Genomic DNA, 20,416 nt, shown 5'->3' with positions numbered 1-20,416 from the left:
CCTCCCCGTGAATTGGCGAGGACGCCCCATCCGTTGTCGATCAGCAACCGTTGGTGTCTCCCTGAAATATTTTCCAAACTCTTTACGCAGCACTCTGACTCGCTCCAACGCGAGCGGTAACATCCACTTATCGCCATCCTTCTTACAGCAATGTCACACTTCGAATACGATCAGTAGCAGAAATGGGTACTCTTGCCATGTTTAGTTCAGACCTACGCGTGCTGTCTATACACCATCGACCTTACAAATCATCATATTAAACTAACTGGCGCGACAAATAGGGCACTGTGTCTCTCAGACGTTGACCTATGGTAAACATGTTTAAGGTACCGTGACATATAGCTTGTGAAATCGTGATATGCGAAACTTTTTTCAGTTCTGTAGTTAAAAATTAAATAACTGGAGGTTCAACCTATTCAATACTCAAAAGAAAGAAACGTAGCAATCACATTTCTATTTAAATGGGACCGGTTTCGACCTTAGTCTAGGTCATCATCAGCCATAAAAAACATGTAAAATGTTTAAGAATGTTGGAGGTCAGTTTTTCACTGTTAGGCACAAAGACACGACATCACATTCTGTTCTGCACAAAGTCACAACATTAACAATCAACTTGCGAAGATCAAAAAGGCTTGAATTCGCAGACGAACAGATCTGTAGATGAAAGCCGCCAGCTCCCGGTGACTACGTGGCACACTCAAGGTTATTTAATTTTTAACATCAATAATTTCAATACGGAACAATGAAATTTTTATCCTGTTCTGTAGTTATTTAAAAAACATGGGTTACAGATTGTAGCCTGTAAAGGTCGTGCCTGTTACTGCAACTGTTCTTCACTTTTTCTTGCCGTTCGCTTCATTTCTTGTTAATTTTGATATCTGGATACCCCCAGCACATCTTTGCTCAACTTTTTAAGTGGTACAGAGGTTGTAAAAGATCGAAAATCATTGCTCTGTAGTATCATTAATTGTGCACTCACTGTCGTAGACACCGCTGAAACACATCATATAGTAGAGCATAGGATTATAACAAACGACGATATCTTCCTATATAGGAAAATTCACGGAAATAAAATGAATAGTTTCTTTGCGAATAGATATGGGTAATAATATCGTGCAGATTTTTTGACTTTGTGACGAAAATCGCGTTTGCATTGACTGAGATTCAGAACGTGGACAACTAGATGAAAATGTAGTGATGTCTCTCAGCTCTTATATTCGTCATATTCCGATGTTAATACTAATCATATTGTTAGTTTTACGCCACACTAACTACTTACATGGTTTTCGAGACTTCGGGTACTGGAATTCCGTCTCATGGGAGGTATTTTTCATACTGGTAAATCTGACTCAAAGCTGACCTATTTCGGCACCTTCAAATATCACTGGACGAAGTGGGAATCGTACCCATCAAACTGGGCTCAGGAAACCAACGCTCTGTTGTCTGAGCCACTCACTTCGGACACATTCTCTGTTTTAATTGTAGCCGTAAACCTCAGAGAGAAGCATAAATATTAATGATATTCTTGTATCTGCATTAAGGTATGTCATTTTGATTCATGCAGTGAGGACTAATGTTTATTTAAATATTATTATTTTATTGTAGCGTGACTGCATAATACATAAGAATAGTGCATATAATATTGTGAATATCTTGTTCCCAACGCTTGAATTGCCTTATCTAACTTTTGTTCTTATTTATTACAGGTAACTTCCTACCATGATTCACACTGACACGTTCCAGTAATGTCGCTTACCTGTAAGTCGTTTAAGCACAATCACTTTATAAATAGTGACCCATAATAATAGATTGATTTTATTTATTTTTTATTTTCGAAGTTTTAACTGAATTTTATCGGCCATTTAACATATGGATCACTTTAAAAAATAGTTACTAGGATAAATGGGGATTCTATTTGTCATTCTTCGAGGGCACTTTTTCCAGGCAGAGATCATTTGTATGAATTTCTTTGGAAGCACTTGAAGCAGCCATTGTACCATTTCGACAATAAATTGTAAAATTTTTGGAAAAAAAAGCTGTACATGGTCCACTCTCATGGAATTTATCTAAATAATATTCAGTAAATGTAAAATATAAAACCCGATATCTTATTACGACTGGAAGTAAATATAAGTTTCCTGAGAGCCAATTGATCTTCTTGTCTGGCTTTTGGCAAATCTTAATTTATTGTTTCTCCTGTTTCCATCTGGCAACAGTCTACATTTGCTCCCACCGAGACACCTTGTTTTTAGGTCCCTCTGTGAATCAGTGGTAGAGTGCTGGCTTCCTGATTCCAAGACCGTGGATTGGAACCCAGCAGAGGTAGTCTTGTCTTGAAAGACGGAAGAAAGTCCATTCAGTACTCCATGGCGTATGATGTTGGCGTATAGAAAATGCACATCTGGTGTTCACACACCAAAATTAATCTGGTAGAGTAAAATGTAGGCTAACGTTGAAATTTACATGCCTGCCCAAGGCATCCGAGACCATAGATTATTATTATTATTGTTATTATTATTATTATTATTATTATTATTATTATTATTATTATTATTATTATTATTATTATTATTATTATTATTATTATTATTTATCATCATCATCATCCGTCTCCTTGGCTGATTGTGTCCCGGGTGCAATTCCCGGCCGAGTCGAGTACATTTGGCTCGGGAATTGGGTATAGAAGGAGAAGACCCCCTCGTTTTTCTATTCCGCTTATGACTGGGCTCTGGAGTCTGGCTTTGGTGCAGTGTGTCAGAAGGTGGACACTGAAAACTTCGCCAATAAACCGACTAGGTCTTCAAAATGTGGAAAGTCCCATTGATCACAAACGAAGTGCTGTGTTGTGCGGTGGAAATCGTGCGAAGTCTTAACCCTCTCAAAACGCTTGAAAGTAGACTGCTACGTTCACATCTTCCTAACTGACAAATACAGCCTGATACGGAAGCGTGGTTGTGGGTAGAGAAGACAGTCCTTGGCACGGAACCTCCGACATGTTTCGACATTCACGGTACACCGTGATGGTCGCCAACCGTCTGTGATGAGGTGGCACCGGAATACTACTACTACTACTACTACTACTACTACTACTAAATTATTATTATTAATATTATTATTGTACCGGAGGTACACCGGCTCCGTACATTTAAACTGAGCGCCTTTTAGAAGACCTTCTTTAATGTGAACCTTGAACTGGGTATCAGAAGAAGTTTTGAATTTAATCTTCAGATGTGTCTACTATCACTTCATGTGCCCCCTCTGGTGGGGAGATGGACAATTAATTTTCAAAGACATTTGTAGTTTCTAGGTTTACAAAACTGAAATGTTTGTATTTTCTTTTTTGTGTTGTAAGGTTACTATCACTGCTATCCATTCCTTATTCATGAAATTATTAACCAATCACAAATTTTGAATATGTATTCAATTAACCAATAAAAATTGAGGGTGTGTATAGGCAATCGGCCTAGAGAGTGGGCCATGCTGTCTTTTCCATCGCTCCAGTTAGGAGGTTTAGAGTGCGTACGTAGTGGAGGCAGGGGACAAGCCTTGCTCGTCGTCGAAAGACCCACCAGCTCAAGGTAATGGCAGACATATTTTAATTATGTGATAGTTTCAGAAACCTGACTTGAGGGGAAGGTTTCAAAATTCATTCTTAATGTAAATCTGTGAAGTTTAATATCATCTCCTAAATGAAAATGGCAAATGCTGGGGCTGTACCTTAATTAAGGCCACGGCCGCTTCCTTCTCATTCCTGGGCCTTTCCTGCCCCATCGTCGCCATAATACCTATCTGTATCGGTGCGACGTAAAACAAATAGAAAAAAGGAAATGTAAATGTTCAGGCAAGTCTAAAAACTTCATTCAAGTCCCTGCGGGATAGAGTTTTCACCCTCTTTTAGTTCCCATTCCGCTTGGTATTACGGGTGACTATGATTTTGTTAGACTTTAAAATTTATCTCTTCTTTTGAAACTTAATATTTTTCTCCATCTAGTCACCCTCTGTAGTATAGGCTTGGCCTCTGTAACGTAGGACCATAAACCCACATGGGATTTGAAGAGTTTCGAAGTGTATTTCCAAAGGAGTGCAAGTGTTCGCATCCTAGCATGTTGTTTGCGGCCGATATCTTAAACCTTTTCTTTTACCCACGAAGGCCGTTTAGTATGGGCTCTTATTGCCCCTGGTTAATCTCCAACTATTCATTGTAAGGTGTAAATCAGACTGTCGAACGGGTAGGACAGAAAAAACTGTTGTTGTAATGTTCTAAATTTGTATTCGAAAATTGTGCCTTGCGAGAGGCTAGATTGTGATAAGTTTTGGAGCGCAGTCTCCTAGGATATTTGGAGCAATGGTGCCCCTTTGAATAATGTAACTGCAAGCTTTTTCTACAACTTATTGTGTACCTTATCTTGATCTTTTTTGTTATTTGAGACGACGAGCTCCTGATTTGTTGTTGTTGTTTACCAAATTTAAAACAAAAAAAGGAAGAAAAGGAAAGAAAAAAATTCATATTTAGTGTTTTAAATTACGCTTAGATCTTTCCTCTGTCCACCCATTCACCCCAGCACCTTCTTACACCTCTGCGTTCCACGGTATCCACGTAATAATAATAATAATAATGTTCGCTTTTTCGAGCCATACTTGTCAACTTTGGCGTACTTCCTCTTTTTTTTATTTGGTTTTATGTTGCACCGACACACGGGTTTTACTCCGACGGTGCGATAGGAGAGTGGTAGGAATGGGAAGGAAGCGATCGTGGCTTTAATTAAGGTACAGCCCCAGCATTTACCTGGTATGGAAGTGTGAAACCACGGAAAACTATCTTCAGAACTACCGACTGTGGGGTTCGAACGCACCATCTATCACAGCGCTACGTGACCCAAACCGCGCAGCCAGCTCGCTTGGTAACGTACTTCTTCCTCGAATACTTGATGCCATTGTATGTCGTTTTATAACAATAATCGGTAGTAACTGTTGTGAATTGAAACATGCTTTTTGTTTTTCGCAATGTATTATTTTTTTGATGTATGAATAACTTCCTTGTTGTCTCTTCCCTTACCGTGAGTTGAAGAAGAGAGTTGTTCATTTGTATGTCTATTTTCACTGACACATTGTTCGAAACAGTTTCGGATTCAGATGGTATTTTCATATTTGTGATAGCAGAGTAGCACTGTCACTACGTTCTTACCAAGGCGAAGGTGATTACGGTTGGAATTCTGGCCATGCACGTGGTATTTTTGAATTGAAAATCCTCGTCCGTGTGGTTCAAAGGATACGTAAAACTAGAGTTGCCTCGGCTACGACCACGATGTCAACATACGCAAAAAAGTAAAAAGTTTCTTTTCCATTTTTTATGGAAAGGTCTTAATTTCTTCATATTAATACTTAAAAGTTTTTCACTGCAGGAAGATACATTTATTCTGTTACAGCTCTCAAACTTTATACAAACATTTACTAGGCGTTAAACATTAATTTTCGTACCACATTGCAAGGTGATTAATTATCTGTATATTCCCCTAGTTATGCTCCTTCACTTGAAAGATTTACGAACATTCTGTAGAACGAAAATGCGTAGGTAATGAATTATTATTGAACTTCAGGTTTATTTTTATTCCCATCCAAGATTATTAATTCAACATCAGGTCTATAAAGTTTTACCATCCACTGCGACGTACTTTCTACGAAACTTGCGATGAATTAAAACTGAATTTTTGTTGTCCCCGGTTGAGTCTCCATCACCTGCTACCTCTATGACGTAGTAATTCAATTGCACATGACCAGTGAACACGGATTCCTGTAGTGCATCACTATTGGCAGTTCACTCTTTAAGGTTAAATTAAAGAGAAAAGTCTCCGATCTAATGCCCTTTCTTCACATTCAGGTATGAGAAACAACCCTAAAAGTACTTGATTGTGAATTGTTTGCCCTCTGATCGCTAAGTGGTCAAACAAACTTAGGCGCTGCCTAAAAATTAAAATATTGAAACATGCATAGAGTAAATTAGTCATGCTAGAATAGTCGTTGTGAACCTGTGGGTGAGTGTGTGGCCACATTGTAGAAATAAGCTCTATTTAAAAAAAGTTCAGAAAATTGTGTGGTGCTTGTTTTTTAATGCACATTTCCCCATAAATTATCGTAATTACTGAAAACAGCAACGCCAGATTGTAGTTTTACGTGATTCCTGATATTTTGATCAAAGCCATGGGACCACCTGTTCAATGTGGAGCCCGTACCACAGGGTTGTGTTGTTACGGTCTTTGTACTTGATAATGTCTTTGCTTACTATCAACTTACTAGAAATAGCGTAATTGAGATTTGCTTTTAAGAAAGTGCCCTTGATCGTGACACTAGACAACGAGATATCAAAGTACCCAGAACTGACAGTACACAACCGCGCAGAGTGCCGAGAAGCGTGCAACATGAGAATATAACAGTTCAATACATCGTGTCAACATTACCGTAAACAGTGCAATTTAGAGCTCCATACACGTGCATAAATAAGTTAAAGGGCCGCTACCCAAGAGAATTGCCGTAGTAGGTACCAGTGAAAACAGAAGTGATAGGGGAAAGGAACTCGTGAAAGAGAATTTTGGAAAACAAGTTTGAAAATAACAAATGTATTATACCAATCTCAAAGGGGTAACAAATTATATTTACATCAGAACAAATAGTATGAACCAGCATATGGCATAATAAAAGCGTTAAGTTCGATTTTAAGACACGTAGGTGATACAAATTTTAATTACATCGTCATAATCGAATTCCTAAGCACCAATCACTACAATCTTTGGACATATGTTCCGACACTGCAATTAGGGGAAAAAGAAAAAGAATGGGGGGGGGGGAACCCATAGATTCTGAAATCAGTTTCTTTGCATTATATTACACAATACACTAGAAGGGAGGTACATCAAATAAAGTTTCAGGCTCGTGCCAGTAGAATACAAAGTTGCAAGATAAGCTCAAAAATTGATACAATATTTACAATATGACATTGTAATGTAACCTCATGCCAAACAATTCAAGAGATTCAGAATTGAAATAAACCAATCTCCAGTTTCAGGGACTGATCCTTTTGGTAGATTAGAAAGAAAAAAAAGGAATTCTAACAAATGATCCCAGAAGGGATTAAAACACACACGCATGCGCAGAAGCGATAATAAAATAGAAGCTAACCGATGAACATACAAATTAAATTAGCAGACCACATCTTTTGAGCAAGCGCCATTTTTACGCAAAATTAACAGATAGATGGGATAAGGAAAGAAATAAAGATAGATAGGAGATAAAGGATAGAATAACGAAATAAGAAACGGAGGAATGGGATAGGATAAGGATCAAGCCGCCAAGTCCCCAGCACTAACAGACGCGATGCAAAAGTTCATCTCAAAAGAAAGGAATGTTTATGGACTAGAATATTAGATCAGCTGTCCAGTACACCATTTACACCACATTTTAGGAATATGAATGTCCAAAAGGCAGAACATTTGCGCTGCATGAATACTCAGATGTATCCTGAAGGAAGCAAAGTTCAATTTTCGTTACTACGGCGAAGCCCAAGTATAGGAAGGTAGGGCACGTTAAATGATAGAAAGAAACAGTGTCTGCTTACCCTTGACAGAAGTCCAGTACGAAGTTTACAAGTAAAATGGACACGGTCCAGCCGTGTGGAGAGTTCCAGCTCCCACTGTCTTCAACAAGGTTATACCACAAGTGACCTGCCGAATGAACGACACAAGGCCATATGTATATGCCAGCGGGGTAGATCGAGAACATACTATAAGCGTGACGTCAGAGTGGATGCGCCATACAGGCAAGCAGTGACAGCAGTAATACAAGCAGCCGGGAAGCAGACAGTTCGTAACCGCAGACGGAGAAAAGAGCACCAATTCGAAGGGGAGAATTTTTTTTATTTTTTATTAAGGTAAGCACAAACAGCTCGCAACAGTGTCTTGCAGTTTCAAAACTCCCCCTGCATTGACCGGGATTCGAATCGCGGCCTTCTTAGCGAGAAGGCAGCGACAATGCTACTCAACTGCCACATTCCAATTTATGAAGGAAGATCGAGAATGAACATCTATGCTCTCAATCAGTCAAATATATGATCTGCATTTAGAGCTGTGGCCCAGATGTCAGATTCCGTATCTGTTCTTTACCTAGCCTTTTCTGAAATGTTTTCAGAGAACTCGGAAATTTATCGAACATTCCCCTTAGTAAAGTATTCCAATCTCTTATTCCTCGTCTTGTAACAATGTTTGATCCCATTTGTCCTCTTGAATTCCAACTTAATTTTGATATTTCCCACTTTTAAAAGCTCTACTCAAGCTGATTCGTCTCATTCCACGCCATTTCGCCATTGACAGCTCGGAAAATACCGCTTAGTCGAGCATCTCTTCTCCTTGTTCCCAGATCTTCCCAGACCAAAATTTGCAACATTTTCGTTACACTGTTCTTTTGTCGGAAATAACCTGGAAGAAATCGTGCTGCTCCTTTGGATCTATTCCAGTTCTCGTATCAAGTGACCTGGTGTGGGGTCCCATAAACTGGAACCTTATTCTGATTGGGTTCTTACCAGAGATTTATTCACCCTTTTCATTTACATCCTTACTACAACCCTTAAATACCCTAATGACCATGAAAAGAGATCTGTATTCTTTCTTTAGAACCTCGTTAATACGAATACCCCTGTGGTCTTTTGTCATATTAACAGCCAGGTACTGTATTTTAGAAGTGAAGCTTCCACGGTGTGTGGAATTATGTAGTTCTCCCGGAAAAAGTACTAAATAAAGATACTGTATTTAATTTACTGTGGTATATTCAAGTTACGTAAATCATGGGATCATGTAGTATTCTGTGGTCTCATTTAGAAGAGCCACCTCTGTGGATCAGTAGTAGATTATCATCCTCCTGATCCCTAGATTGCGGCTTAAAACCTGACAGAGGTAGTCAGATGTTGGAAGGGCGAAATCCATGTACGATATTGGATATAAAAGATTTCTGGTGTCATATTTATATTTACCCGATAAAACTGATTAATAAAAATTCACCCATGGTTCGTCCAACAGAGATCTACCGTATTTCTCCGCCATCTGGTAGACTAAAGCGTGGACGCACAGGCATCCTAGATGGCGTAACATCAAAATGCCGGCACACGGTAGCTGAGACCATGCGATTTTTTTAAATCATGTAGGTGGTGCTGGTGATTGGTACTTTAAGAAGCAAAACAATGGGATTATCAGTACGGCCCTCTCCAATCCGTCAAAGTACGGCAATTCGATGTAGATGAAAGTCCTCGGGCGTGTTGTTCGAGCCGTGCTTTTTTATCGGCTGTCTTCAGATCCTAGTAATTTGTACGAACATAAATACAGGTGTTCAAATTAAAAGGTACGAAACGACACTGTGGGTATGATCGACGACTTTTTTCAAAAGTAATCGCCATAGGCCTGAGCATAACTGTTTCACGAGCAGAAGGATTCCTTGCTCCCAGTATTCCTGTGGCTGTTACAGGAGTCAGTCCTTCACGGACCGGGCGAGTTGGCCGTGCGCGTAGAGGCGCGCGGCTGTGAGCTTGCATCCGGGAGATAGTAGGTTCGAACCCCACTATCGGCAGCCCTGAAGATGGTTTTCCGTGGTTTCCCATTTTCACACCAGGCAAATGCTGGGGCTGTACCTTAATTAAGGCCATGGCCGCTACCTTCCAACTCGTAGGCCTTGCCTATCCCATCGTCGCCATAAGACCTATCTGTGTCGGTGCGACGTAAAGCCCCTAGCAAAAAAAAAAAAAAGTCCTTCACGGTGTTCTTCAGTTCGTCGTCCAAGTGGAAGCGCTTCCCTTTGAGATGTTTATTTAGCGGACCAAACTGATGGAGATCGCAGGGCGGCATGTCCGGGCTATAGGGTGGATGCTCAAGCTGCTCCCACTTGATCTTGGCCAATGCACTTTGTGTGACCTTGGAGACGTGTGGACGAGCGTTATCGTGGAGCAGAATCGCTCTCTCCGTGAGCAGCGCAGTCAGTCTGCTCGTGATGGACATGCGTAGGCTGCGGAGTGTCTCACGCCACTGTTAACGGTTTTTCCGTGTTCGAGAAATTCGATGAACATCGGACCTCGGGTGTCGAATAAGTCGGTGAGCAGCTCCTTGCGTCACGTGAGAGCCCCCGTCCAATCCCCATCACTACGCCGGACATTACATTCGCTTCCTTAGATGTCGCACTACGTTATCCCAAAGCGGCGTATTCACATTTCGACCGGTTTGGTTTTTACGACGTTTCGTACCTTTTAATTTGACATCTCTTCATATTAGATGTAAATGAACCTCTCCCTCACATTCCAAAACTAGTAGATTGGTTCACATACGCAAAATTGAATTTCCAAGATACTTCTAGAAAAAAAATGAAATGGCTTTTAGTGCCGGAAGTGTCCGAGGACAAGTTCGGCTCGCCAGATGCAGGTCTTTTGATTTGACACCCGTAGGCGCCCTGCGCGTCGTGAGGAGGATGAAAGGATAATGAAGACGACACATACACCCAGCCTCCGTGACAGCGAATTCAACCAATTATGGTTAAAATTCCTGATCCTGCCGGGAATCAAACCCGGGACCCCTGTGACCAAAGTCCAGTACGCTAACCATTTAGCCATGGAGCCGGAGGATACTTCTGGAATTATTCCATGATGACATGGGTCTTAATTTCCATTGTGTGGGACGACATGAAATCTTTTAAGGTTTGTAAATGGTCACAAAACCGTTAATTGTTGCGGTAAATGTGTTCGGGAGGACCGACTGTTCCTTCCCCCATCATGACGGAACCACTACAGCATGCAAGTGGCCGCATTGGTAATCTGGTCGAAACTACTGGTACCCTGACCGATAAGACCGTTCCATTGTCACGTCCTTCATGGTTGAATAAACAAATTCGAAGTGTCCAAAGGAAACGGCTGCACTCTAGTGAACTTCCATGCCTCATGATTTACATCACAGACTGCCCGTGTTTTACCATGTGACTCGCAATTAAATTTTGACTCGCTGTGTATTTCTCTTGCTTTATATTGATGTAACCACAATGACGCACACAAAATGCTGTCAACTTACGTACACGGATTTATTCACAATGATTTACAAATTAAATACACATAACCTTAATCACTGCCGTCGTGAACAAAACAATTCACTCCGAAGACATCAACATACCACCATATTTAACAAATGCCTATCACTAAGCACATGCCACACGGAGATCGCAACCTTAAAACAATTGACTACTTACAAGCATGTCATCCACAACACGTGGTCACTAGTATACTCCTGTTAAACCCTTCCTCCAACTAAGCAATAACTCGTCTCTGCCATCAAGACCACCTCCTTATATAGGTGCCTGGCCAGGCTTATAGAAAGATACGTTATTAAATACCTTCTCGTAAATTCTAGAGTGCTTAATACATAGCTGTAATGTACAGAATATTATCCATAGTTCTCGTCTACCTAGTACCATTCTGGATGTTTCAGTGGATTACAAATCATATATACAGGTAATAATAAATTATATACAGGTTCTTACATTAACTGAACTCATCAAAATGTCTATACACAGTACATGTTTTATGACATAACCTCAAATACAATGCGATTATCCGACTACGTAAATAATAATAATAATAATAATAATAATAATAATAATAATAATAATAATAATAATAATAATAATAATAATAAATGGATGTAAACACTTCGTAGCCATACATTACAAGTCTTAATAATAATCATCAAAATCGTAAAATAATATTAATAATTCGAGGTCGATACTTGCATTATTTACCCATGGGTGAAATAATATTGTTTTCAAGTTATCAGTTTATCACACTTGCGTCAATATGCATATCGTACTGAAAGAGTATTTTCGCCTTGTTGACCTGTTTATCAGTGTTACTATGTAACGCGGCCCAATTAATGGCTATATGCATTTGTCGTTGGACGTTTTTCTTAAAATTCTTTGCGATGTATACATGTAGCGAAGCGGGTGCCTCTAGTTATAAACAATTAACACTTTGGCACTTGAGTGGAGCTATAGGTAGAGGACTTGAATTTGTTAGTTTTGTTTATCCCTTGATATAACATATTTCGAGCGAGGTGGCTGCATGGTGCAGGCCATGTACTTGTAAGCTGGCATTCGGGAGCTGTTGGGTCTGCATCTCACCATCGACAGCTCTGAAGATGGTTTTCCTTGTTTCCCTATTTTCATACCAGTCAATTATAGAACCTAATTAAGGCCATGGCTTCTCCCCTTCTTATCCCGTCGTCATCGAAGCGAGTTAGTACGATGTTAGATTACTTGCAAAACTATTGGATTTACCTATTAAGTTATTATATTACACTCGCAATTTTAGTTCCGCACATAAACGTGCGAGTTGGCCATAGGGTGGAAGTAGTCTCGTAACTGCGGGCTTGCATTCGGGAGTTGATAAGTTCGAACCGTCGGCAGTCCTGAAGATGGTTTTCCGTGGCTTCCGATTTCCACACCAGGAAAATGCTGAGACTGTGTCTTAAGACCACGGCCACTGCCTTCCAGATCCTGGCCTTTTCGCATGATTTCGTCAGAGCGACGTCGAACTACTAGGAAAAAATCCTCGCATAATCTATTCGTAGGCCTATAATTGATCAATTCGTTTCAATATCTCATATCTGCACTAATGCTGTATTTTTTTAATGCGATGGATACTTAGTGTTGTAAAATAACTACATGATATTATCGCTGCGTAAAACTCCATAGGTGGTTTCATTTGTTGCAGCGTGTGCTAGTGTTTAGTGACAATCACATCTTGGATCTTGTGTATATCAAGTGGTGTACAATGGCTATTGTGTGATTGTGTTCTAGTTAATAGAGCCCGATAACAAATACAGCATTATGGTCATAACAGAACACCAAAACCAGTCACGGTCTAACTATAGTGCCTTGCTAAGCGAAAGAATTGATGATGATGATGATGATGATGATGATGATGATGATGATGATGATGATGATTTTATTATTGCTGTTGTTCAGTGAGTGGGGTAATGTATGACTGGAAGTTGAGAGATGTTAAGGGTCTTCATAACAAGTCTGTAATCCGTGTTTTTTCTGTTGTTCGAGTTGGATGAATCGACAGATTCAGAATGAATGGGACAACGCTTAGTAATTTGTGCAGAAAGATAGACTGATTATTTTCCAAGAGGGGAACCATGTCCGAAAATTCATGGTTAGGGCGCTGTGGGGCGTCAAATTTCGGCAACGTTTTGGATATGGTGATTGGTGTACGTTCCACATTCTGTCAAGGAACCTCCTGCAATTTAACAAGAGTATCAAATGGTGCATTACATTACAAACGGTTTTGAATTGTCGGCAGATCCTTCGTCTGGGGCGCAAGACTTGCGATCAAAGACTTAGAGATTGTATGCTCAGTCGTTAGATTCTTGCGACGAGGTCTTCCTTTGATGATACAAGAAGCTCGTACACTATACCCTACCACTGATAGTTACAAATAGTAACGCGGACACGCGTTCAACGGTTCGCTCCGCTAGTACAGGACGATGTGCAATGTTTTGAGTTTGCAACAGTCTTTCGCAGGTGTTCGTTGAATAACTATGTTCTGCCAGCCGTTACACCCAGATATTTGCGGTGCCCGTTGTCTTGCAGATAGGTATTAGCGAAATAAACTTCAAGATCCCTCACAACCATTCTGTTGTTCAAATAAAAACCAGTAACTTCGGTTTTACGTATGCAAGTTTGAAGTATCCGGTTTGGATGTTGCATAATGGTGATGATGATGATGATGATGATGATGATGATGATGATGATGATGATTATTATTATTATTATTAGTAGTAGTAGTAGTAGTAGTAGTAGTAGTAGTAGTAGTAGTAGTAGAAGTAGTAAACTGTTTGCAAGGTACTTAACGTCACACTGACAAGGTTTCCGGCGAGATTGGGATAAAGAAGAGCTGGGAATGTAGCCATACCGGCCATGGCCTTAAGGTACAGCTCCAGCATTTGCTTGGTGAGAAAAGGTGGGAGGGGTCACGGAAAATTATCTTTAGGGCGTCGTATCCACCATCTTCCGAATGCAAGCTTACCCCTGCCGTGTAACAGACTCGAATTTAGGAAATACTAATACTAATAATAATAATAATAATAATAATAATAATCATATGGCATCGGCTACCGTTTGCAAGAATTTTAATTTTACTCCAATGACTGCTTCCTCGCCAATTTCGACGTTCCGTTGTGCTCTGCGCCACTAGATGGCAACAGTAAACCGAATCTCTTTCCGGCGTCTGTGGTTCAGCCTTAATTTATTTTGTCGGGTAAACACCAAACGTGTCACCAGAAATCTTAGACATGCCAACATCTTACGACATGTAGTGTCTAGTGGACTTCTTTTCCGCCCTTCAAAACTCTGACTACCACGGCCGGGTTTGAACCGGCTGTCTTAGGGTCCGGAAGCCGACACTCTACCACTGATGCACAGTGGGAGGCGAGAAATTATGATTGCTTGCTGACTAGATCTGCCGTAGTCAAAGCTGTGTGGAATGGATTGTGTCCTCCCTTAAATACAATAACATCCGGAAGGACAAGTGCTACTAAGCCGTTATACCTATAAAAATTTCCCCCAAAATTTTGGTGATGCACTTCCAGTTATGTTCGGTTTTTAAACTCTTTAATTCAAACACAAATATATGTATGTATATTATACATGGTGGCAGATGTTATGTGGCAAAACCTCTGTATGCGTTCAGAGACCTGACGTGGTAACAAATAAGTGGTAAACAATTAATAATCGTAAAACTGATTAACGTCGTAGGGTTGGTAGAGAAATGCCTATTTTCAGTGCAAAGGCCTGCTCAACACCCCATTCTGTGACAGTTTCTTAAATATGTCCACCATCCACTCACAATGAGAAATAAAGCATGAATATATCTTAGCCTTCTATTATTTCTAATTCATTAATGAATTCTGAGATCTCTTCACCAACATTTCCTCTCACAATTTGTCTAATTTTAACATTTGCTTTTCAGTTGGTTTTAGTATTTTCAGGACAACACTGATACGATAATTTTCGAAATTCACAACTACAGCATCTTCATTATGAACGTACCTGGTCGAGTACTGCAGATCGTTATGAATCAGAGCGTTCTTTGTAGCTATAGTTTAAAATGCAGGCGGCGCATGCTACGTTGGCGTTTTAATTAAGAAGGCTTGCCTGATTGTATGTGTATAATGAGGACTGCACCCCTGGGGCAGATGAGAGCCGCAATGTTCTCTGTACTCCTTACTGGAATAAACACATGCTGCAGGTTTGTAAATAATCTGTGTCTACGGCATATGTTCAGGAGGGAAATGGTTGTCGTGAACACCACGGAAATATGAGTAGCCTCTGATTATCATGTATCTACTCGTTATTCCATTTTTAGAACATGATTTTATTAGTCTTTCATTTTGATTATATATGCTTTCTTCGTTAGAAATTTCATCTTTACTGAAGTGTGCTGGTACACACGAAGCAAATAAGCAAACTGCATTCAACTTTTCGCCATTTCGATGTACATGTCATAGTTTCCAACTTAAATTTTCCCCATGCATCTCGTTATCAAAGGTGTTAGCATGTATTACCTAAAAGATCCAACTTATAAATGACATTTAATTCTTGTAATTGAATTTAATCATTTTTTTCAAGTACGGTGATAATTTAACATGTTATACAAAAGATCCATCATTTCACTGTTCGTAAATAAACCAAAAAAAAACCTCTTGCTTTTGTTTGACATACAGTTCTATGTATTGTAGAAACGGGAAACGTTTTGTTATTATCAAAATCGCATAATTTAGACTACCTAGTATATCAATTACATGTCAAGAATTTTCGCACCCTTTATATCGTCAAAACTACCCCTTTTAACATTTTTGCAACCCGTGTGCTCATGCATTGCGAAATGTTCATAATGCTTATATTTTCTATTGTGTAGGGGTAGCGTGCGTACCTCGAACCCGGAGGCCTAGGGTTCGATTCCCGGCCAGGCCAGGGATTTTTACCTGGATCTGAGAGCTGGTTCAAGGTCCTGTCAGCTTATGTGATTACAGTTGAGGAACTATCTGTAGGTAAGATGGCGGCTCCGTTCTAGGAAACCAAGAATTACGCCCGAGAGGATCATACGACACCTCACTGCCGGTCTTCAGGCCGAATAGCGGTCGTTTGATAGGCCAAGGCTCTTCGGCGCTGTTGCGCCATGGGGGTTTTTGCTTTTAATGAGATGTTGACAAAGTAATTACAGTAGTAGGATAACACATGGAAAAGCACTTCGGCAAATGTAAGTTACGCAACTGCTGTTGCATTATTATTATTATTATTATTATTATTGTGTTAGAAACGTAAAATATAGAGTTACAACAACAATCTTAACATTACTGTGAATTATTTTGGACTAGAACTTGCCCGGTTAGTTTAAAATTGCTCACCTTCTGTGGAGGAAGACGACCACAGTGAACACTGAAGCATGTACTTGATGGTTTGGTCTTCTCCGCATTCAGTCATGTCGACGTTGATGTAGCTCCACATCATCAGATTGACCTGGAACCTACCCACTCCTGACCCCAGCCTCTTCAGAGATTTCCTAACCATCCAACTTCCATCATGATCAGGTGGTAAGATTTCGCCTACTTTCTTCCGTCACCGAGCTAGTTGGCCATGCAGTTAGGGTTGCGCAGCTGTGAGCTTGCATTTGAATGATAGTGGGTTTGAACCCCACTGTCGACAGCCCGGAATATGATTTTCCGTTATTTCCCATTTTCACGCCAGGCAAATCCTGAGGCTGTACCTTAATTAAGGCCAAGGCCGCTTTCTTCCCACTCCTAGCCCTTTCCAGTCCTAGCGTCGCCATAAGACCTATCTGTGTCGGTGTGACGTAAAAGCAGAATTGTCTATCTTCCATCGTGAGAGCTATTCCGACTCGTTGGCTGAATGGTCAGCGTACTGGCCTTCGGTTCAGAGGGTCCCGGGGTCGATTCCCGGCCGGGTCGGGGATTTTAACCTTCATTGGTTAATTCCACTGGCCCGGGGGCTGGGTGTTTGTGCTGTCCCCAACATCCCTGCAACTCACACACCACACATACCACTATCCTCCACCACAATAACACGCAGTTACCTACACATGGCAGATGCCGCCCATTCTCATCGGAGGGTCTGCCTTACAAGGGCTGCACTCGGCTAGAAATAGCCACACGAAATAATTATTATCGTGAGAGCTGGGGTAGGAAACTTACGAAACTTACCTTCCACAGATGTGACTTAGGCTTACAACTTTTCATGAATGTGAGAGCTCCCTCAAGGGTAGCTCCTTGGTATTGTGGTGTTTCAGTGTTGTATCTGGCCACACTACATCCAGATTATGATGGGCTTCCTTGTTCCTTAGATCAAAGGCACACACTTGTCTTTTAGTAGGATTCGGTCTAAATTGGATTGTTCTTAATAGCTTAACAAACCTTCGAGGACCGAGCTCGATAGCTGCAGTCGCTTAAGTGCGACCAGTATCCAGTAATCGGGAGGTATTGGGTTCGAACCCCACCGTCGGCAGCCCTGAAGATGGTTTTCCGTGGTTTCCCACTTTCACACCAGGCAAATGCTGGGGCTGGACCTTAATTAAGGCCATGGCCGCTTCCTTCCCATTCCTAGGCCTTTCCTATCCCATCGTCGCCGAAGACTATCTGTGTCGGTGCGACGTAAAGCAGATAGCAAAAAAAAAACCTTCGAGGATGGTAGTCAGGTTTCTTTCCACTGTGTGGAGGTCGACGTCCTGTGCGGCCTGAGTAGGATCGTCAGCATACAAAAAACTTCTTGTATTTGCGGCTATTATTGGTTGGTCATTTGTATGTGTGTTGAACGTAGTTGGTTTAGTCCATTTTTCTGCACTCTGTAACGACTGCGCGCTGCCCCTGGAAGTTGACAAGGAATTTGCGATGCGGGAGAAGAGTGGCTATTGATCTGGTTAGGTTGATATTTATGATCTGATCATAGACTTTGACTAGTAGGAGTTAATGCATAACAGTGTTTTTATGGTGCTGACATATACACAAAAAGTACAATTGTCACCTTGCAGGTTTCAAATCCGTCCTGTATGAGCTGTATAAGATGCAGCAACTGTAGAGTGGCTAAATCCAGCTTTCTCGGGTATGAGTCAAGCGTTAGTCAAAGGTAAAATGAGATTTAAAATCATTTCATATCATGATACCAATATTTTCCATAGCAATTTGTTTGAGGGACATCATCACTGGTTTGTAATCAGGGCGCCTGCGGTTCGAGCCGCATGCAGTGCATGGATTTTTGAAATGAAATGTCTTTTCTGAAGTTCAGACTACGTGTAAAACTGAAGGTCCCATAACTTACGATCACAGAAAACTGCAATCTTTAGTTTGGTGCTCAGTTCGCGGACGCTTCAATTTAGCTATTCCATTACCTACTGCGTTATTATTCAGCATAAGAGTCACTGAAATGCGAATTACTCTTCTGTGAATCCACTTCTCGAATGCGTTTCGGTATGCTAACCTTCGAAGTCGGTCTCCATACTAATGTTACCACTTAAATTGGTACTTCATGCCTAGAACTGACTACGGCATTGCGCATCGCATACCCACTTGCAGAAAGCGCATCTAATCCATCGAGCAACCGGGCATGCTCTCCATGAATCAGGCTTTCGAGTGATCGGTCCGGGTTGAACTTTATATATATATATTTATTCGCTCACGTTTCCCCAGAAAGTGCGGCTGGTGTTCTCGAAGTAGGTGATCCAATCACCCTGAGCGAATTGTCTAGTTGTTGTAGGTGGCTTCTTGGTTTGTTTATATTCTCTGACAACATACATTCCTGTAACACCTGTATTATCACATTGAAACATTCTGTAGGTATGGTTCAGGGGTTGATGATTTTATTCTGTGGACTGAATTAAAATTCCATCAATACTGTTTCTGAATATGTTACCGTAAAATTCTGGTTTTCCATGTTACTGATTTCATGTGCTTTTTTTTTTGTATTGGAATCCATTAACGATGGTCCTCTTTGTGAACCATAAAAAAATTAAATTAATGAATGTATTTTCATGTTGCTCTTAATCTGTTTCATTAATGTCGACCACACTCTCTGCTAATTACACCTCTGATGTTTGTCATAAGTACTGATGCATCCTATTATATTCTGCTCAATATGAACCATCGCGGTTCAATAATTGCCTAAACGCGAAACTCATCAGTTATTTATTTTCTAAATGAGCCGTTCATTCAGACGTAGTTTCATTATTTTTCCTATAGCTTTGTCGTTCATACTCTTCACTAGCGTATGCATTACTCACATGTAGACATGTATGGCATACAAAGGATTTTCTAAAATTCTCTGTTACATTTTTCCACTACATTTACCACAACTTCTCTCCTCGCTCAGACTCATTCCTTCAATACAGTATTGAGGGATTTAGCTCACTGAAGTTGAAAGCTGTAAGTACTTATCCTACTTACCATCCTGTGACGATTACATTGAATAAAACAGTGGTGATAATTTTTGTTTTCAGAGGAAGTACAACTAACCATCCTCATTGAATAAGACGTACCACTGAAGCAGCTGAGTGATGATTTATTTTGTGAACAACAGATACGTTTTAGAGTAAAGATTTCTTTTAATTTGATTTTCTCATTACTGAGGAGTCATAATCCTCTGACTTAATCATATAGCGTAAACTATGGCTCTGCATTTGAACCGATCTCCTGATTAGTCTGAGGGAGATTTGAGGTGGTTTCCCAGTGAAGTGTCTTGCTGTCCCTGGGATGTGGAGCAAACACCATCAGTGCCGTATTTCAAAGGCGTCAATTAGTTTTACTTCAAATGCCTTAATGTAGCACTAGACTTACCATAAACTACTTCTATATACAGGGTTATTCACCTAAGATGTTACACGGAAATAACGTCTAAACCATTAAAGATATCGATATATTGTGTTCATATTCGTGATACCCACGGGTTTGTAAAATAATGTGCTACGTATTCTCATGGAGTGATTAATATCCGAGATATTGATAGCAACTCCATACTTTTAGATGGAACAGCACAAATTCATACAGCTGGCCTAAAATTTCAACTGCGTACAAGTTCAAATATGTAAGTATTTTCAAAATCGGACAGTTATTTTTTGAGATATCAATAAGAACAGCATGCGTGGTTTTGCATGTCGCATCAGACTGCGTGCAGTCGGGCAAGGACATATTGGGCGCGCAAGCAGTTTCCTGCGTATGATTCCAGCCACAGAATTGATACCAGGCGTGTAAGCATATCGTACACATGTGATGGGTTTGCAAAGTGTGTATGGCAGGCGAACCCATGATAGGACAGGGAGGGTTGATGCTTTTAAAAG

This window comes from Anabrus simplex, chromosome 8 (genome assembly GCF_040414725.1).
Source record: "Anabrus simplex isolate iqAnaSimp1 chromosome 8, ASM4041472v1, whole genome shotgun sequence".
Lineage (NCBI taxonomy): Eukaryota > Metazoa > Arthropoda > Insecta > Orthoptera > Tettigoniidae > Anabrus > Anabrus simplex.
Note: the sequence above shows the minus strand (reverse complement) of the source record.